At 55.9% G+C, this 21,736-nt stretch overlaps 1 protein-coding gene across 3 annotated transcripts in view; it reads right to left on the reverse strand.

The window, feature by feature from the left end:
• The window catches only part of RPTOR (regulatory associated protein of MTOR complex 1), a 330,740-nt gene that overhangs the window by 203,610 nt on the left and 105,394 nt on the right, over positions 1–21,736 (reverse strand). The gene's annotated exons all lie outside the window — the stretch shown is intronic.

The raw sequence follows: 21,736 nt of genomic DNA on the forward strand, positions 1-21,736 counted from the left end.
CAAAGCCCCAGCACGTCCTGTGCCAGCAGTTGGCCCCGCCTACCTCAGGGGTCAGCTCAGTAGCCGATGGGCACATTTTCAGGTTTCCCGCCCCACAAGCCCCACCCCGACTGGCCAAGGGCAGGGGCGTCTCCGAGGAGGCTCACTGGAGCCAGACGTGGGTCTGCACCGCCCGCCCCAGACGTAAGATCCGGGTCACTTTCGGGGGCCGACGTGGGCTGCTCGCCGTGAACCCCACGTCGCACCTCTGGACAGGCCGCAAGCAAACCGAGCGTCAGCGAGGCCTCTCTGGGGGGTCTCCCGCTCCTCCTCCCTCTGCACCCCGGGGGTCAGCTCTGCTAGGGGTTCCTCACCCCTTGGGCACAGTCTCTGTTGGGGCTCCCAGCCCTTGCCGCCCGATGTCGGACGGGAGCTGCCGAGGGGAGGCTCTGCTGTGCCCACTGGAGAGGCCCACCCCTCTACCAGAGTTAGGGTCCCCGAGACGGAAGACCTGGGATCCGGCCACGCATCGGTGACTTACTTATCAGCGTTCCACCGGGACCGTCTGGGAACCACCCCGAACCTCCACTCCCTCCTGAAATAACTAGAACGGTCCTGCCCCTGCCCACTTCACAGGCTGTGAGGACGACGTGAGCAAGCGCACGGCGGGGTGCCTGGAAAACACAGCCAGGGAGGAGAGGAGGGCAGAGGACGCGCCAGCTACCGTCCCGAGCCCTCACTTACGCCCGCTCGCCCACCCGCACGAGCACCACGCCAGCCAGGCATCGGGAGCACCCCCGCTTTACAGACAGGGAGCTGAGACACAGAGAGGTGCGGTAACCACCACAGGTCATACAGCTGGCGCGTGGCAGGGCCCGTTTCAAGCCAGGTGGCCCGGCTCCGGACTCCCGGGTTTTACCACTCAGTCAGCGGAGCCCCGGGGGACTGACGGAGGGCCTTCCCACGTGTTGGCGAACTGGGGACAAGCAGGGGACGGGAAGACACAAGGGACAGGTCGGCCATCCTAACGTGATGGCCCTGCCTCGGTTCCGCGGCCTCTGGGCCCCAGCACGGCAGCACCCCCCCCCCCACCCCCCCCCACCCCCGCCGCCTCGAGAGGGGCCGGAAGCCCTGCGGATCCTGAGGGCGGAGCCAGCCGCATGCCGGCCAGCCGGGCCCTCACGGAGCCCCGGGACCCAGCAGCCGAAGCCTCGCACGGCTACTGAGTGTTGCCCAGGTCCACACACCGCATTAGCACCGAAAACACTGCTCCCTCCTAACGTTAACGCCCGACGGCCCCCAAGCAAGACGGATACCTGCCGGCTACTGGAGCACTTAGTGTTTACCAACCCGCCTGGTGGGGAGACAAAGAGAATCCAGAATTTCATAAGCCGTGTGGAGTGGATGGGAGAGGGCGGGGGTGGGGGCAGAGGAGACTGGACTCCGGGCCCCGGGGCTACGGCATCCGGGGGACACGGGGACGCGGGCGTTCCGCATCCGCAACCTTGTTCTGGCCACTGATGCGGCCGGCGGAGCGCTTCGGAACAGGGCGCTCTCTCTACCACGGGACGTGCTCTCTCTGACAGTAACGAGACGAGGAAGGAAACAAATCGACACCGAGAGGCCTCACGCCGAGGAGGAAACAGGTACTTGTTCAATGGCCGCCAAACCGGGCCAGCCAAGCGGTGGACTGAGGCCACGCCCCCAGGCGTGCCCGTCGCCCGGAAGCTGGCTCCGTGCACCCAAAGAAACAGCCACCAAAGTGATTCGTGACAAAGTGATGCCCGACGCCTCTCACCAGCCAAGTCTGTTCTGAGCAAGGCCCCAAGCAGGGCTGCCCGCGGGCCCAGCAGCAGCCACAGGAGAGCCAGACTGTCGGAGTCCCTGGTCCTAAGGTACAGCCGTAAACGTCTCAGAAGCATGCTTGCTGATCCCAACTATTTTTTTTTTTAATATATTTTTTTTAACGTTTATTTATTTTTGAGACAGAGAGAGACAGAGCATGAACGGGGGAGGGGCAGAGAGAGAGGGAGACACAGAAGCGGAAACAGGCTCCAGGCTCTGAGCTGTCAGCACAGAGCCCGACGCGGGGCTCGAACTCACGGACCGCGAGATTGTGACCTGAGCTGAAGTCGGACGCTTAACTGACTGAGCCACCCAGGCGCCCCGCTGATCCCAACTATTTACTTTTCAAAGAAAGTTCTGATTTCACGTTCGGTTCCTGATGTTCGTGAGGACGCTCTCTGTCGGGCTAATCCGATTTCCATGCGGAGGGAGCATCGGAGACCCGGGAGAGACATGCGGGAGCGAGCTGGGGGCCCCCGCGGGAGGTGTCGAGGCCCCGGTGACCCCCCACCGGCCCCCTGCCTCCGCCTCTGAGCTCCATGTTTGTGGAGTCCGCCTTCCGGGCTCACGTTCGTCCATTCCGCCCCTGGTTTCGAGGGCGCTACTGGGGACGGTTTCACCGGCCCTTGACAGGACACCCTGGCTCCTTCCCGCGGCTGGACCCGCGAGCGCACACGTGGCAGGGAACCAAAAGCCCTCGGGGAAGGGCCCCAGCACAAGCTCCCCATCTGTGAACCCCTGTTCGAGGCCAAAGGAACTCCTCAGGTTTCCGACACACATCTTCCCAGCGTGAGCAGTTTCACACAGACTTGGTAACATCCTGGCCTCTCTTTACTTTGTGCCTTAGCCAGTAACAACCCTTCCTTCCTTCCTGAATGTGCTAAGGAGGCAGGAGAGAACCACGACAGCTGGCTTACTTGTCAAAATCCACAAAGTCGAGGCTTCTCGACGGGGTCCAAATCCACTTCTGAAACGGGCTCGCCTGGTGTGAACAGACCTGCCTAGAACACGCCGTCCTCCCATGTTCGGTGAGGCCCGGGGGCGGGCTCGGCGGGCACGGGTGGGGAGGGGGCTCCTGGCACCCGACCGATAAATGCCAGGGAAGCTGCCGAACACGGCCCCACTGTCCTCACACGTGTGGGGACACCTACGGCCACAAAGACGGACTATCCGGCCCTGATGTGAGCACTGCCAGTTTGGGCAACGCTGCTTTCAAGGAAAGAACGAAGGTCTGATTCTAACGAGGACCTCCAGATTCTAATCCAGTAAGATGGAAACAAGCACGGTGGAGAGAAATGCACACAGTGTATGGCCAGTCTTACCTAACGTGTGTGTGTGAGCACACACGTGTTCACAGACACGCCCGTCATGAGAACGTTTATGCGGCTGCTGCAGAAGGAAGGACGCAGGGTGAAGAGGCAGGAAGAGAAACCAGATTTTTTAAAATGTTTTATTATTCATCTTCGAGAAAGAGACAGAGACACAGACAGAACCCCAAGCAGGCTCCAGGCTCCGAGCTGTCAGCACAGGGCGGGGCTCGAACTCACGAACGAGATCATGACCTGAGCTGAAGTTGGACGCTTAACCGACTGAGCCCCCCAGGCACCCCTAAAAGCCAGACTTCTCGTTTTGTGTACTTGACTTGGGATCCACTAAATATTTTACATAACTGTAAAGCAGAATTAAAATTTTTAAAAAGCATTTCTTAAACATCTTAAGTAAAAGGACACAAACAAACACAACTGTGCACCTGGCTGGCTGTACTGCTGGACGGGGAGGAACGCATCCACGTGACTTTAAAACAGGGTGACCTGGGGCACCTGGGTGGCTCGGTCGGTTGAACATCCGGCCCCTAATTTGGGTTAGGGTCATGATCTCAGTATCGCGGGATGGAGCCCCACTTTGGGCTTCATGCTCAGCGTGGAGCCTGCTTGGGTCTCTCTCTCTCTCTCTCTCTCTCTCTCTCTCCCCTCTCTCTCTCTCTCTCAAATTTATAAAATAAAGAAGAAACAAAAAGAAAAACAGGGTAACCTCACTCTCTATCTGTGGCCTGGTGCCAGAGGGAACCACAAATGCCTGGTGAACAGTTTTTGGTAAAAGAACACTGGTGCTACATTGGTTGTTGCTTCTGAACATGCTGATGTGATGTGGGACGCAAGAAATGAGTGATTGTGTTGGTGCCCATGAAAAATCTCAGTGGTCGGTGTGGGAGAAGGCAGATATGTGGGATTAAATAAAAACCTTGCAGTCCCGAAACTTAATCAGTAAGCACTCATAATACATTCTACCTTCATTTACTTATTTATTTTTCTGAGAGAGGGAAAGTGCTCATGCCTGTGTGAGCAGACAAGGGGCAGAAGGAGAGAGAATCCCAAGCAGGCTCCACACTGTCAGCACAGAGCCTAACGCGGGGCTCAGTCTCAAGACCCTGGGATCGTGACCTGAGCCGAAATCAAGAGTCGGACACTCAACTGACTGAGCCCCTGGGTGTCCCTTATAATGCATTCTACCATTAAAACAGAGAGGCAGCGGGGAGAGAAAAGTCTGAGTGTGGGCAATGGGCACCCCCGGGACCCAGATTAAGCTCTCTAAATCCCATTCCCGCTCAGCTGACTGGAGACGTGGGCAGAAAACGTACAAAATGAGAACGGAGCATCCTGCCTGGTCACACCAGCTAGGAAAGAAGTGATCACAAGCTACCAGGCCCACATCAGACAGACTCGGGAGCCAAATCACAGAGCCCCCCCACCCCCGCCCCCACCGGCCAGAGAGGAAACAAGGCCAAGGAGGAAACGACGTGCACGCCAACGTTTAACAAGTGTAACGGTTACGCTTTTACTGCACACTGACTGGGACAAACACACACCCTGCAGGTTACCTTAGGAGACGCCCACTCATATTCTGAAATCTGCTAAACAAAGGAAAATGAGTATTGGTATTGGCTTTCCTACATGAACTCTACCTTGAGACACCCGAATAATCGGTGAGAGGTAGTTTCTCTTTACAGCAATCAAAATCCCAGTTAACAGGCAAGGGGGGGGGGGGGGTGTGACAGAATTACATCATCACCATTTTACAATTTCTAATGGATGGATCCAGGTATGAACATCAATGTCTGCTAACCTCACTGAGAGAACACAACCAGTCATCACACACATCCTAGGGGAAGTACCCACCACTGCCTATGAAACGCCATGCCCCCCGAGCACACCCTCCAATTGACCGAATCTGCCGAAGCCTCCAGACTGACCTATCACGTAGAGGACAGTCAAGGGCAGGTGAGTGTGGCTTACCTAGAGCCAGGCGGGGAGAAGCAACGCCCGAAGTCCAGACAGCAAGGACCTCTACAGGAGCACATGGCCCGGTGTCTTCAACCAATAAATGGCAGGAAGAGACAGACACACGGAGCAGGATGGGGGCAGGGTTCTGACTTACAGAAATTCTATGGATTAAGAGGGCACATCAACCAACCACAGTGTATTCACCTTACTTGAACCCTGATTCGAATAAATTCCACATGTGTGTTTTTTTTTAAGTCATGATTATCTTTATTTTTATTTACTTATTTATTTATTTATTTTGAGCCAGAGAGGGTGTGCGGGGGGGGGGGGGGGGGAGTGGGGGGGAGGGCTGGGAAAGGGAGAGAGAGGATCCTAAGCAGAGTGGGGCTCGATGTCATAAACCACAAAGTCATGGACCTGGGCCGAAATCAAGAGTCAGCCGCTCAACCGACTGAGCCACCCAGGTACCCCAAGTCATGCTTACCTTTCGAACTACACTGAAGTATTTACAGATAGAATCATACGTGTCTGGAGTTTGCTTTAAAGTGAGCGGGGGGAGTGGGTGAGAGAGGGGAGTGGGGGCAGCAGAGATGAAAAAAGGGTGGGAACAGGTTGATAACTATCGAAGACAGATGACAGCAGATGTGGACTACTTCCATGATAAAAAGTTTAAAAATTAACACGAATAGGCCACAAAAAACAAATGAAGAGACAAACAAGCAAACAGTATCTCCAAGTGTTCCCATGATGAACACGAACTCCCCTAGAGTCACTTGTACACGTAACGATAAAGTCAACGTTGGCCATCTTTTATTAACATTGGCTTACACGAAGCCATTTGCCCAAGGCTTAGCCAGGCATTTTACGGTGTCCAGACAGATGAAAGTCTGAAATGTGCTGTAAGCACAGGTAAGACATATGTGCCAATGGCGTGAGAGACTGGCACATCTGGACAAAACCTGCTTCACGAACGTAACACGGAAAAGCCCCAAGTCCTGTAAACAAAAGAAAGAGCAATGATAGAGTGAGGTCTCCGGCTCAGCCCTAACTGGGAAACGCGTCCGCGAGTAAGCGTGCCGCTTCCCCACGGGGCTCGCTGCCCTTCCCGGGCTGATCGGATGCCAGCTCCTCCTGACGGGGCCATCTCTGCGCCTCAGTCCGCGCTCTGGCCACACCGTCTTCTCTGACCGGCAGTCCTGTACCAGAGGCCAGATTCCCGCCAGGGAGGCCTCGGGGAGGGGCCCCGGCCCGGCCTTGGGGGGACACAAAACAGTGGGGCACGGTCTCTGCTTCTGCTCCTGGCGCGTGCTCCTCCCGCCAGGCCGCTCCGTGGTTTCCGGGAGGAAATACGTGATTTATCGAGCAGACTGGGAGACGCGTCAACTTCTCTAAGACCAACGCTGCCGTGGGGAACGTGGACATCGACGTGTGCGTCTGCTCACTGGCCTCTGCCGTCTGGAGGCCCCCAGAGTGTCGGCCAGCCTCGGAAGGCAATCCTGCTCGCGGGTGAGATTCCAAAACGTGAAATGATCTGATAAAAGTTTACAAACGCTTGAAGCAACATTTCGAGGCAAAGTCCTACCCAAATCGGAAGTGCCGCCTTCTAGTACTTGATTTCTTGCAATCCCTCAGAACTGCAACAGGCCGGCCGCTGTTTTGCTTAAGAGGCCACCCCAGGGCCACCTCCGTCCCCCAAGGCACGGTTTCGGGGCCGTTTTTGTCAATCAGGGTCGTGTCAGTTAGGCGGCCCACTCACCCGCCAGGGCTCGAGGCTGGGGACAGAGGCTGGACTTCGTCCCTGTGTGCCCTGGGCAGGAGGCGGCCCGAGGGTGGCAAGCCCACAGTCCGTTCCTGCCTCTGTTCTGGAGAGACATCTAGTCTCAGTAACAGAGATGGCAAAACTAATAAAAAAGGGGGGGAGGGCGCCTCCCACGCCCTTCACCCCCTGCAGCAGAGCTCTCCTCGTCCTGCTGGAGGGGCAGAGGGTCTCCCGGCAGCAAGCTGAGCAGACAGGCTGGAGGGAAGCCAGCCAGAAGCTCCGGGAGATCGTTCTCCTTGACAAGAGAGCGGTTGTCCCTCCTTTCTCTCTCTGAACACAACTCTAAGGTTTGGGCCTGCAGCGGCTACTTTGCCATCATGAGAGCAGAGTCAAGAAAACAGAGACTCATCCAGAATCCTGACAGTACTGAGCCACGTTCAAAACCAGTCCCGGAACCACGTACCGTCAGTCCACCATGAGCTGGAGAAGCGGCCCGGTGTGACGGCTGAGAGCCAGAGGTCCGGGCGGACAGGGCCCAGCCCAGCCCAGCCCTGCGGTCCACTCCCTCCCCAGCGCTCCACTCCCTCGGCTGTGAGTCGGAGGGGCCGGGGGGGGGGCGGGGAAGGGCCACCTCAGTTTTTGTGCAGCGTGAACGACCCAACACAAGAAAGCGCTCAGAACAGGGCCCGGCACACAGCGCCCGCCCACGTGATGGTGACCAGCGGGCATCGGGTAGGTGGCCGACAGGACCGTCCCTGGCGCGGGGGCCTGCCCTCAGCGCGCAGCCCTCTGTACGTGCTCAGTCCCCGAGACCACCGCTCCCACGGTGTCCCCTCCCACTTTCCTGTGGATGTCTCTAAACCAGAGGCCACCGACCCCCACCTCTCCTCCCCATCATCCGCACGCCATCCGCACGGCCCTAATCCCACGCGACCGAACCCTCCCAACTGCCCCACCTGTTTGTGCTTATGGTGTGGACCACGCTGGTGCACACACCCTAACCGGCCACTTACTGTGAACATGCGTAAATGAGTAGAGCAGGCTGCACATACGTCAATAAAATCCTACAACGTCTGTTCATCTTCCTCAAGGTTACAACTTTCCGATAGGCAACGTTTAGGACAGAGCGTAATGAAGAGCCGAAACGGTACATCTGACCCAGATGACCGGTCCCCCTGCGACGCAGTCAGTCCCTACGGACCTCGGCTTGAACTCCAGGCCCTGACTGCGCCCCCAGGGTGGGCACGGGCTGCCAAGTCGGGGGGGTGAGTGTGCAGAATCCGAAGCAAACGGCACCGACGGTGAAGCCGCAGGAAGCCGTGACGTGAAGCCGGGCACACCTGTCAGGAGGCCAGGTCCTCCCAGGCCATGAGCTGTGACGGGTTTGCTGGGGACGGGGAGAGGGTGCCTGCCTCCCATCTCTGGGCTTCCTAGACCCGCTGTTCACTCGCTTGGCCTCCTGTCATGCGGTGAAGCCAGTCCTTCATTCCAGGAAGGGATGTGCTCAAACAGGACTCAGGACTCATCCACATGAACCACGTGCCTGTCCTCATTCCCCTCTTCCTAAACCACTGACAGCCTTGTGGCTCCACTGTGGGCGCTCGTCTGCACGATTCTCACACACGCACAGACACCGGTCACTGAGTGTCCCCCAGTGCACAGTCCCGTGTGCACAGGGACGGGGGTCGGGCCCCGTTGCGGTGAGCCCTGCGTGTGCTGGGGCGCTGTGGTTCCAGAAGATGCAGACAGGCAGGTCGGCTCCCTGGGTACTGACATGACAAAACAGGAGTTGGCCATCGGCTCCAACTAGAATGGATCTGAATCGATCGCCATGTGATTTGAACCCTCACAGTCCTCCACTTTTAAGGCTCCCATTAAAACAAATCTCACTCGAGATTTAAAGTAAGACAGGTCTAAGAGCCCAAAGTAGAATGGCCCAACTCCGAACCACGGGAGACAGGGATCACCTGGCTTGGCGGGGGGGGGGGGGGGGGGGGGGGGGGGGGGGGGGGGGGGGGGGTGGTTAGCATCTGATTTCATAGAAGCCAGACAAGCATCTCCAGGGGAGAGCACTCCAGACAGCGTCCTCATTAGCAGAAAATCGTGGTCCCCAGCCTTCCCAGGAGGAGCACTTTCCAGGAGACTGATTCACTGCAGAGAAACTGAATCATGTAAATGATTCCGGAAAGAAGCCTGGGAGCTGAGTCTCTTCAATTCTTGTTGCTGCAAGCACTGGGGGGGAGAGGGGGGGCACACCCACACCAGGTAAGGAGGCATGCAGGCTGTCTCCAGGCTGTCTCCTGATCCTGGGGAGGCCTCAAGCCTGGGCACACGCTGCCCGATGACCACCATGCCACCATCCAGCCACCCACTTCTTTATCTCGGAGACACAGGACCTCAGGAATAAGCAGTGGGGACAGTTCAGGTGGCCCGACAGAGCCCAGAGGTTTGAATCTTCCCATGATACCCCAACAAACAGTGTCCAGGACGACCCCTCGCTAGAAGGGGTCTGCGGCCAAAGGCAGCTGGGAGTTTACAGAGCATAGCAGCTATCACCCAGGAACTTAAAACATTATAGAAATAAAACATATTCTATGAGAAAAATGGGCTGAAGACTTGAACAGACAATTCACAGCCAAAGATTTGGAGATGGCCCCGAAGGATACAAAACTGCTCAAGTTGACTTAAATGACACGGACAAAAGCAGCCGGAGACAGCATCTCCCACCTACCAGACCACACACACCGACGACCATCAAAAAAGCCCATCGGGCACTCTGAGTCAAGTGCTTCACGTGTTGCCAGTTGGGACAGAACGTGGGACCCAAACCCCATGCAGGGGAATTTGCCAACGACCATGAAAAGGCTCCCCGGGCACTTGTTTGATCCAGAGACACTATTACTAGGAATCTGCCTTGAAGACACATCTTTAACAACACAAAACGCATCTGAACAATGCTATTCGATGCAGGCCGTGTGGGGGTGGGCACTTGGCTCCCAAATACCACTCCAGCAGGGGGCAGCGGCCCCCTGGGGATGTGGGTCACACCAGGGCTGGCCAGGGAAGGAAGGAAGCGGGGGGGTACGAAGGAAAGAAGCGGGGGTACGAGCAGAGGCTGGAAGGGCCACCGGCAGCCAAACCTGGGCGACAGAATACTCGCCAGAGCAGAGCATCCTCGGAATGAAGGAAGAGCTTTCTGCTTTATGATGGTGTAAAAGGATGAGCGTGTGAATGCACGAGGGCGAAGAGAAAGGTTTTCTCACAGTAGAATCCCAGTAAATACAGAAGGAACCGTGGAATTAGAAAGTCTGCATCTGTCACCGTCACAGCAGCGACCGACTCGGGCAGGAATTGTCAGTGGAAGCACACCAGTACAAGGAACAGGGTATTTCCAGAGCCCCAAGTGCCCCCCACAAGGAGAGAAGTACTAACTAGACTCTCAGCGCAGGAAGCTGCAGGCAGTGTCATCGCCAGCAGCGGGACGAGGGGCAGACGCGCCTGGGGCGGTGCCTGAGCGCATGGGCCCGTCTGCGGCACAAATGCTCGGCCCAGCTCCAGCCGTAAGAAGCGACGGGGAGGTGCAGACTGGGCGCGCGACGAGGACGTCCGGAGACGTGAAAGACGACGTGAGAGGAGTGAGTGGCGGCAGAAGGCGATGTGTGAGCCTGGCCGGAGCCCAGACGGGGAGACGTTCTGGAACAAGCAGGAGGTCCGGTTACGAAACCAAGGAGATCATAGTACGGGGTTTCGTTACATGTGCAGTCCTTATGTAAGCAGCCCTTGTTCTGGAAAACTACACACTGCAGTATTTATGGATAACGCGATGTTTGCAAATTTCAATTGGTTCAGGAAAAAAAAAAATATACATACGTATATACATATATATGGGAGAGCACGAAAGCTAAAGAAAACAGGCGAGTACGACAGTTTGAAGCCCTCTTTACCTCCTCCCGGTGCGGCACACAAGGAAGCTGATGGATCCCAGGCCCGGGAGCGCCGGGCACACGGCAGGCGGGCAGGCTGTTTGTTTATGTGCAAATAATGAATATATATGAACAGAGAAAATGCGCATCTCTCAGCAGGGCGACCCAGTTCCCACACTTGAGTGGAGCAGTGCGCCCGGCCGCGGGAGGGCGGGGTGCCATACAGGGTGCCGGGAGGCCCCGGGTGCCGTGTGCGTGGCCTGGGGAGAGGCCAGACCATGGGACCGAACGGACAGACGAGAGACTTAGCAGCGGAACCCACAGGAGCTGCAGGCGTGGGAGCGGGCACGGCAGCCAAGGGCGACCCCTGGGCTCAGGCACGGGCTGGATTCCTGCTCGTCACCTGCACTAAGCACACGGGGGGAGGGGTCGGCCTGCCCGAACTCCACGGTCTCAGGTGTGAGGGCAACACAGCCAGCAGTGTGGAGAGCGAGTCATTCAGTCTACCCTGAGAACACACAGGTCTCCGGAACTCCGTTTCCCTCCACAGGCCTCAAAGGAGCCAGCGCGCGTGTCACTGGAGGGGAGTCGCACCGAAACCGAGCTCTCAGCATCCCTGCAGGCCTCGTTCACCGCCGCGACGACGAGCAGGGAAGCAAGCCCTCTTCCCAGCCCGCGTGCGTCAGTTTCCTGCGGCTGCGGCAACAGATCACCGTGCGCTTCGTGGTTCCAGCTGACAGACAGCCATCCTCTCGTAGTTGCGGGGGCCGCAGATGCAAAACCCGTATGTCCGCCGGGGCCACACCCCTGAGGCTCTGGGGACGAATCCTCTCCTTGCCTCTTCCGGCTCCTGGAGCCGGATGGCGTGCCCGGGCATTCCTCGGCCCGTGGCCACCTCGCTCCACGTCGGGCTCCGTGTTCACACGTCCTTCTCTGCGGGGTCTGTCGCCAGGCGCCCGGCAGGATAAGGATCCACATTCCAGTGAAGGCCGCCAGGTGAGCCAGAGTAAGTTCTTCCCCTCATGATCCTTAACTTTTGCCACCAAAGGTGACGCTCGCAGGTTCTGGGGATTAGGACGTGGGCGAAAATCTTTTAGGGACCAACCAGCCTACCGCACGTTGTAAATGCTTGGTGTAATTACGTCACAGTAGCCACAGAAAGATCTCACGTCATTTACCGATATTTTAACACCCTGACATGATGATAAAAAAATGATAAAAATAGTAATAATAGACAATAAAAAATTCATTCTTTACTACTGTTTGTGTAACACGGGGAAAAAAGATCACAACACAAGAAATTTTTGGTCATCTTACCTACTTGGCCACGTATTTCAAGCCAAGGAGTAGGTAAAATCTAAGCACGTACGATACATGTACTCGGTACGACGGCGTGAGAAACCACCCGGAGTCTGCGCTGGGCAGCACGAAGCCTGCAGGCCCGGCCGAGAAATGGTGTTTGCACACGCACGCTCGCTCTGATGCAAGTCTCCCGGGTGTTCTTTCCCTAGAAAGACGTGGACCTGAGTCCAGTCACGAGAGCAGTCACTCTGCGGCTAGCATTTGGAGACCACGTGTCCCGGGTGACGTCACCTGGCCTTGCATAGAGTCCACGCTCCCGCGGGCCGCGATCTGCGGTGAGGCACTCACCCGGCCTGCCCACATGCGCACCCGCACCTGGCGAGCAGGGCTCCGCCCGGTACTCTTCCTATTTTGCCGTGTCTGAACGGGAAATCGCGGCAAAAAGCAAGTGAACACGGGAAAACCACACTTCTCACCCCACTCGTCGAGTTCAGAACGCCGCTGCTCTCCCACAGAGGTAGGACGTGGGACCTCGACGTGGACCTTCAGATCCAAGACCGTTCCCAGGGGAGGCGAGTCGTTGCCGCACCACCAACCAAAGCCCCGCAGGCGGCACGCAGTGGGAACGACCTCGAGCCGCTGAGCAAGCCAACGACTCAGCCGACAGACACCGTGGCTCCCAGTACTTTACGGGCATCGTTCGGAGTGTCTTCAAGTAACAGCACCATCGTATCCTTCCCCAGATGGCACGGTCAGAGGACATCTACAGATGCGGCTCCGGGCGCCTGGAGGTGCCCGACACTGTGCCGAGCAAGGGTTCACACATCAAAAACCGGCTGGGCCACTGCCTTCCAGTCTCGCCAGGGCCACGTGACAAGGGCAGACGGCGGGGGCTCTATTTCGACACCAGTCAGAGGAGGGGTGCCATGGGCCCTTGTGCCACGGGGTGAGCTGGGACCCGCGTCGTTCACACGGAGCTCCATCGGGAATAACCGTGGGACCCGGGGGAACGCGAACCGCTTCTCACGAGGGAAAGGTCAGGGACCCCTGTGCAGTCAGGACAAGAAATGAAGACGGAGCCTCGGCAAAGGGCGGGGATTCCCAGGAGAGGGAGAAAGAAGGCTGAGAAATGGGGGCTGAAAGACAAAGCTGCGAACTCAACTCAGAAGTCCCTACGCGGGAGGGCAGCCTGCACCCCTCAGGCGGGGTGGCGCCCCTGGCAGGAAGACATCACGGGGCGAGACACATGCCACAGCGCAGCGGGGGTTTGGCTTCTGGCCTGGAAGCGGAGATGGCCCGCGATGCCGGCCAGCACCCCAAGATGGGGCACAGGGCCCGCCGGGAGACAGGACCCCTCCTGGGCACTGGGCGTCTTTCCAAGAATAACTGGAGGTCTCTAACTCGAGGACGGTGACCATTTTACCTCCTGGCCTCCGGGAGTTTGGGGAAAACAACCAGGATAGACTGGCCAAGCTTTCTTGCTCCCTGTCCCGATAACTTCAGGGCTAACCTCTCCTCCCAACAGGCGGGAGAGGGAGGAATAGGGAGATCTACGTGTGCCTGGCGTGCAACACTGAGCTCCAAAAAGTCAACATTAATCCTGAAGACGCTTTAATTCCCGATAAACTACTCTGCCTTTTTCAAAACAGTTAATAAATAAGTTATTTTCACCACAGCGAAAATTAACAACTTGCAGACTCAGAAATGAGGCTAAGAGAAACAAAAAGGAGAGACGGAGAGAAATCTCTATTGTAAAAGCATGTAGCGGGTCTGGAAAGGTATCTTAATATTCCTCGGCCCTAAACTGAGGGAAAAGGAAATACAAACATAATAACATCATTAGCCACTACCCAGCCCCCGCAAAATCTTAACTCCGGTGGAAAAACAAAACAAAACAAAACAAAACATCAAGGCAGGAAAATCATGACGCTGGGTGGGCCTAGGGTCAGCCGTGACTTCGTCCGGGAAGCACGTCCCCTGGATGTCTTTGCCAGCGTCAGGTCCGGCGACCTCAAGCCCTCATCTGGGGCAAACAGACAGGGAAGAGGAGTGATCGGCAGGGGACACGGTGAATAGTCAGAAGGAGCGGAGGCCACTTCCCAGGAAGTGATAGAGAGATGTGCTGGCGGATGAACAAAGCCTCGGCGGCAGAGAAGCAATCAAAGGAAATCGCCCACCGAAGTGGCAATAAAACCACGGACTGTGAGCAGGCGAGCAGAGGGCTGCAACCACACGCACGAACAGAAAATGTCTCTGGAAGGTTCCGGCCCATCCAGAGGGAGGGCTCGCTGCACCTCGAGACGCTGGAGGTCCACGGGGACTCACACCTGCAATTCCGGCTCCCCGCCCGTTACTCGTGCAACCCTCTCTGTGCGTTTTTTAAGTGCACGTATCTTGAGGCAGAAAACACGAACCTGCTCTGTGTCAGACACGGTGCAAAGCACAGCTACACACGGGCACGATTCTTGCTTTCTCTTTGGGTTTTTTTTTTTTTTTTTTTTTTTTTTTTTTTTTTTTGCTTTTCATTTTGAAATCACTGTAAACACTCAGAAACTGAAAAAACTAGACCAGAACTCCCCACCGGCCTTCACGCAGCCTCCCAAGGTTGGCATCGCGCACAAGGGCTGTGCAGTCCCTGAAATCAGGAACGTGGGCTGGGTCTGCAGTGCCAGTGTGGGCACCGGCCCCCCTCGAATTTCGGCGGTCAGGCCCGCGGCCCCCTCCCGCCTGGGAACCCACACGGGGTCCCACGTGGTGTCTGGCCCTTACCCCTTATCTCCCCGAGCTGTGACAGGTCCTGGGTCTTTCTCCCACGTGAACATCACGGTTTTATAATTTTTTTTTTTTTAATTTTTTTTTCAACGTTTTTTTTTGTTGTTGTTGTTTTGTTTTTTTTTTATTTATTTTTGGGACAGAGAGAGACAGAGCATGAACGGGGGAGGGGCAGAGAGAGAGGGAGACACAGAATCGGAAACAGGCTCCAAGCTCCGAGCCATCAGCCCAGAGCCTGACGCGGGGCTCGAACTCACGGACCGCGAGATCGTGACCTGGCTGAAGTCGGACGCTTAACCGACTGCGCCACCCAGGCGCCCCAACATCACGGTTTTGAGTAACACTGGGCAGTTGCCTTGTAGAATGTTCCCCAGCTCGGGGCTCTCTAGTGGTCAGTCATCACCAGGTCGACAGGACGTATGTTTACGAAGAACAGGACAGAAGCAAGGAGCGTCCTCCTCGGTGCCTCGTGAGGCAGGCCAGTATATTTGCTTACCAGCGATGACCATCTCCAACCCTCGCTTAAGGTCAAGCGGGCCAGGTTTCTATACTGTAAAGTTGCTGCTTTCCCCTTTGCCATTAACCAGTATCTTCTGGGGAGAGACCCCAAGACTGTTCGGCTCTCCTGCTTCCCGACGTCCCTCCCAGGACTGATTCCAGCATCTGTCAGCGAGGCCGCCTGTGCCCAGCGGGGCTGCCCTCCGTGACCTCGCGCACGTGTGTGTCCTCTGCAGCTGTATCTTCGGGGCCAGTTCCCGGAAGCAGTCCACAGGCCCCGGGTGCGTGCCTGTCTAACCTCGCCCACGGGGAGAGGCCAGTTTGCACCCCGCCGGCAACAGAGGAGGGCCGGTCCACCCGCAGCCTTGGTGGCAGGCGGTGTCACCCCTTCGACTCCCGCTGCCTGAGAAGTGGGTGACTTCCTGTGCTGTCTGACTCTGCACTTCCCCCGTTCTCCTGATCTAAGCCCCGCCGTCCCAGCCTCGGGGGGTAGACTACCCGCCCGCGGCACTCCCCTGCCCCCGACCCTGGTCCGCATCGCCCGCTGGCTGTCCGTGCTCTGAGCGCTCTCCGCCAGCTGGCAGTCCGAAAGCCTTCCCTACACGGAGATGGGGGGACTTCACGCGGCTTTCCTTCCAGTGTTCGTACGGTTTCACCTTTCACATTTGGATCCCTGATCCGTTTGTAGCTTACTCTCCTATACATGTGAGGTACGGTTCGAATTTCATCTTGTTCCAGATGGTGACCAGCTGTCCCAGCGCCACTTATGTAAAAGTCCGTCCTGTCTCCGCTGACCTGTCATATTTAGGATACACCGTACCTCCACGGGCACTTGGGTCCACCTCCAGGATCTTCGTTCTACTAAGACCTGGTCTATTTGTCTCTCTGGGAGCCAGTGGCCCGCTGCTGTTTTCCTCGCTGTGCTTCCTGTTTGTTCCCCACAGAAACTTTAATATCAACTTGTGTAACTCTGTTTTTTTGTTTGTTTGTTTGTTTGTTTGTTTGTTTGTTTTTCTGAAAACGCTGGTATTTTTGCTGGGTTGCACAGAATGTATTGACGAACGGAGGGAGAACGGGAGCCTCTCTAAAGCTGAGTCACACTCACCAAGAACAGGGGAAGCCCCTCTGTGGGCTCAGGTCAGCGTCCCCGGTTTTCAGGGGTGTGTTCAAGTCTACCTCATAGAGTTCCGCGCATTTCTCGTCAACTTTCTTCCTATGGCTCTGTTGTAGCACAAAACAATCCCAGACAACATTTAAAGAGATGGGTGTGGCCAAGTTCTAATAAAACTTTATTTGCAAGAAAGTGACAGGCTCAGGGGCCTTTGTCTGGCGACCACTGCTTCCACGAATGGTTTGGGTGGTGAGAGTTAGTTATGTGCCCTCAAATTCGGGGTTCTCTTTCATTTACAAGACCCTAAGTCTTTCCCTTCTTCTTCTGTTCCACTCACTGTGCAAATGCCAAATCCCCCCGTCCTGTCTCTTCTGCAGATTCTCACTAACACCCTCTAAGCCCGCCACCTGCGCAGCCCATTCTCTGCTCTGCTGGGACTTGTTTCTGTATTTTCACACTCGGGCTGGACCTGGTCTTCCTGCCGTGGTTTCACAGGCCCCGTCACTTGCTCCTTTCTCACGTCCCCGTGGTCCTCTTGGCCTGCCTTTGCAGAGCCGTGCAGTGGGGCAGGAATGGGGAGGGAATATCGGAGACCACATGGAGGGACTTGGGTCTTGCCTTATTTTCAAGTTTGGGCACATTGTGTCTTTTATGCTAATGGCCTGGTTTTTATACAGTTTAATTTCCCCCTCTTATTCTTCTGTATTGTTTTGGGGGCATATGTTTGGAGACAGAGAAGTAAGAAACCACCACTGGCAACAGCTACCTGGAAGTCCCCATCGCTTTCTTGAAGCCTAGAGACCACAGAGCAGCACTGACATCGAGATGATAAGGCTAAGAAATCTCACGATGCAGAACATCGTGGAGCCAGAAGAGCATCCCGTGGGAGAACAAAGGAGCGGGCGCCTTCCTAGGATTTGCTTATTTTCTAAGGTGGTTAAGGACAGGGGCGTCTGGATGGCTCAGTCGGGGTGAGCGTCTGACTCTGGGTTTCGCTTCAGGTCACGATCTCACGGTTTGTGAATTCGAGCCAACAGCGCAGAGCCTCCTTGGGATTCTCTGTCCCTCTCTCTCTGCCCTTCCCCTGCCCCAAAATAAAGTAATTAATTTTTAAAAATTAAGGTGGTAAGGATTAAGGATTCAGGGATGGTGCCAAAGAAAATGTCATCAAAGAGGAGACCCGAAGCGTGAACAGAGTCGAACGGGCGGAGGCAGAAAACCCCAGCCGGCAGAAGGCGGGAGGGAAGTTCGGGCGCACCGAGGCACCGAGGCCCCGGCGGTCGGGCTGTGGCCGCTGCACGGGGCAGGGGCGAGACCAAGAGCCCCTTGTCGGCCCAGCTGAAGAGCTCGCACTTTGTACAAGGGCCACGAAGAGCCGTCACGATGCTTTGAGCCAAGGTCCCTCTGAAACGAAACCCACGATGTGCCCAGAGTGGAGAGTAGGTGCCAAGAGTGGGAGCCAGCGTGCAGCGTTAGGGTTATGCTTCCTTCCTCGCACGTCACAATCACAAGTTGTGATAGTTTGAAAAGCACAGGATTTCTAAATATCTCTAAGGGCACGAAGTAAAAAGCAAACGTTCAGGTGACCTGAGGCATGTCTGCTGCTCGTCTTCTTAGCACAGTAAGAGCTTCTCACGGCAAGGCCTTGTCACGCAGACACACATGTGGCAACTTGCTCCCTAGGGCTGGGTGAGCAGCCTCGGACGGGCCGGCCCTGTGACCTGAGAGGGTGCCTAGGGGGCTGTCCCCTAGCGCCGCCGTCTGTCCGCTAGTCTGGTGTTCAAGATCGGCCTTAAACCCGCTATTGGATAAAAGCCTTCCCTGCAGTGTTGACTTTAACCGCATAACAGAAGGTGGCGTGACGTTAAAGACCCCCCGACGACGGTAAGCCAGGGCGCCCGCTCCTGGCTCTGCCCCTGCACCTCGTGGGCCTCCAGTCTTCCTAAGACCTGGAGGGGACCAAGCCAGAGGCCCCAGCGGCCCGTCCGGCTGTGCCGCTCTGGGGCCCCTCACTCCAGCAGCCGTGTAGGCACCCACCGGAGGCCCCCCACCCCCACCCCCTGCTTCCACACGTTCTCGCGCACTTAACCAGCTACTGCTCTGCCCCCAGATGCGGCTCTACTGAAACCTCCCCCCCCACCCTGCTGATCTCCCACTCGCGTCACGCCTAGCCCGGCGCAGGGGCGCACACCCCAGAAGGCAGCACCTAAGGCGGCTGTCTCGCTGCCCTCCTGACGCTTCGATTCAATGGCCGGGGATCTCACTCCCCAGAAAACCCTACGGGTGCCCGGGCTTGTTCCCACAGAACTGGAGAGCTGCCGGGTCCCCCACCGGCCACCTTCTCTTTCTTCCGACACCGTCTCCTACCATCTACATCGACGCTGGAGGCGAGGCCATCTCCACAGGACTCACTGCCCTCAGAAATACTTCCGTCTCATCCAATTCCACTCACCACTCACCTGTACTTAGCACTCATCCTGCTGGAACCTTCCGTCAACAAGCAGAAGCAGGACACCGCAAGGTTTGCACAGACACGGCACAAACCGCCTTGCCTCTCACCAACACAAGCCCCACTGACCCGTAAATTTCCAGAATTACCTTCAATTCTTGGGTGAACTTAAGACCATCCACCTACTGTGTATAGTAGTTTATCACTGAAAATGCCTACACTTGATGTTAGGGGCTCGGCTACATTTTCTATTTCTTTCAGAACTGTCAGGCTGCGCCATTCAGACCCGGTGATTTAGTGCAATTCACGTTCTCGAAAGTATTTCATCGTACCGCTCAATTTTAAGATCAGGTGCTGGCACTGTTACGCATCTTGAAGAAACACGAAGGGACATCGCATCTGCAGCGCTGGAAAGGCCACAGGTGATGCCCTGCGGGCCTGGGCCCTGGGCCCCGCTGCTGCACAAGGGAGCCTTTTTTTGTTTTGTTTTTTTTTAATGTTTGTTTATTTTTGAGAGAGGGAGACAGAGCGTGAGCAGGGGAGGGGCAGAGAGTGAGGGAGACACAGAATCGGAAGCAGGCTCCAGGCTCCGAGCGGTCCGCACAGAGCCCGACGTGGGTCTCGAACTCACGAACCGCAAGATCATGACCTGAGCCGAAGTCGGACGCTCAACCGACTGAGCCACCCAGGGGCCCCAAGTAGGGCACCTTCTTAACGACAAGGACGGGGCCAGGGGGGGGGGGGCGGGGAGGCAGCGCCTGGGTGGCTCAGTTGGTTGAGCGTCCGACTTCGGCTCAGGTCATGATCTCGTGGTTCGTGAGCTAGAGCCCCGCGTCAGGCTCTGTGCAGACAGCTTGGAGCCTGGAGCCTGCTTCCGATTCTGTGTCTCCCTCACTCTCTGCCTCCCCTGCTCACTCTCTGTCTCTCTCTGTCTCTCAAATAAAACATTAAAAAAAAAATTTAAGACAAGGACGAGAGTGGGCGTAAAAGAATGCTCAGTCTGTACACTACAGTCAGGAGCTGACACATGTGGACAGAAAACAGCCAGATTTCATCTGAACGGCAGCGGCCAAGCCCTGAACAGATACACCGGGCTGGAGGGACAGGGGACAAGGCCCAAGGCCAGGTGGGGGGTCCAAGAGAAGGTGTCCCTTCAGAAACGTCCCTTCCCCAGGCTGCAGAAGCCTGGGACTCATGGTAAGCTTTACCCCAAAAGTAAAACCACCTGCCAGGGGCTGCCGAGAAACCCACTCGTCTCTAACCCTGACACAGGAAGTGGAGGGAGGGAAAAGCTGGACTTGACAAGGGCTTGCTAAGTCATACTGCTCGGATGGGACATAAAAACTTCAAGCCAGGATTTTAAATAACCTTGACCAGCAGGGCCCCTAAGTGCTGGACATAAGCAAACCAAACAACTTAAAAAGAAAAGAAAAGAAAGCAACTTCGTCTCAAGCTTCAAAGATTTTACATAGTTAAATTTCAAAGGGAAATCGTTCATTGTCAAAAATTTTAAGGTACATTGGGAAACAGGCACCAAGACAGAAAGTCAACTAAAAAACAGCTGAAGCACAAAGATTTCAGACACCAAGATCATTAGAAATAAAATAAAGTAGCTTTGTTTAAAGCTCTTCGAGAAACAGAATTGAAAATATGGCCCAAGGACTAACAGATACGACGAAAAACCACAAGGACTTTTTGTCCTATTAGAATGTAAAGTAGAAACGGAAAGGCTTCTGGACAGAAGACTGGACAGACACAAACACGGAGGTGTGAACGGGACAGACCCGAGACTCAGCACAGAGCCGACAGAATGGAGTGTAGGGGGGAGAGGGTCGGCGGGGAAAGCATGCAGAGTGAGGAGCCCCGGGATCTGTAAACAAGAGGGATCGGGACTTGGGGCTCAGGCAGTTTCTGAGCAGAGAACAGCTGAGAAACTACCAGAACTTACAAAGATGCAAACACCTGAGTTTTGGAAGGCCACTGAATATGGACAAGAATGGACAAAATGATATATTTACATTGTGCACACATCAATAAATCTGCAAAGCCCTAAGGAAAGGGAAGCCCCCCAAAGCAGACAGGTGGGACAAGAGACAGACCACCTGAAAAGAGAGGCACTCAGACTGGCTGCTGGTGCCTCGAAGGCAATGCTAGAATCGAAAAGATGTACAGAGAGAGCGTCAAGGTCAGACAACTCTATCCCATAAAAATACCTGCCTAAGGGGCGCCTGGGTGGCTCAGTCGGTTGAGCGTCCGACTTCAGCTCAGGTCACGATCTCACGGTTTGTGAGTTCGAGCCCCGCGTCAGGCTCTGGGCTGATGGCTCAGAGCCTGGAGCCTGCTTCCGATTCTGTGTCTCCCTCTCTCTCTACCCCTCCCCCATTCATGCTCTGTCTCTGTCTCAAAAATAAATAAACATTAAAAAAAAATTTTTTTTAAAATACCTAACTAAAACAAATATATTGAGATCACTGAAACTGAGAAAGTATACCCCAAAAAGAGAATATAAACAAGGAAACTCTAAAGGAAGAGCTTCAAAGGGGAGGGGACCACAGCCAAAGGAGTGAGGTGCGGAGGAGCACTGTGGGGGGGGGGGGGTGTCACCACGCAGGTGCAACCGCTCAACTCCAGCCGTACCCTCCAAAAAGGCCGAGAAAGCGTCGCCACGCAATAACAATAAAGACGCAGGCTCTGAGCGTACAGGCTCCACAGTCAGATTTCTCACCGGAGGAAACAGACACTCACTGGAAAAATGGCTTTTTCCAGGTCTGGGACGTGAAATGTGCAGGATGGGCCCGGATCACCTCGCCAAGGCAG

Source organism: Panthera pardus, unplaced genomic scaffold (assembly GCF_024362965.1).
Source record: "Panthera pardus isolate Hobbes unplaced genomic scaffold, ASM2436296v1 HiC_scaffold_3, whole genome shotgun sequence".
Taxonomy (NCBI): domain Eukaryota; kingdom Metazoa; phylum Chordata; class Mammalia; order Carnivora; family Felidae; genus Panthera; species Panthera pardus.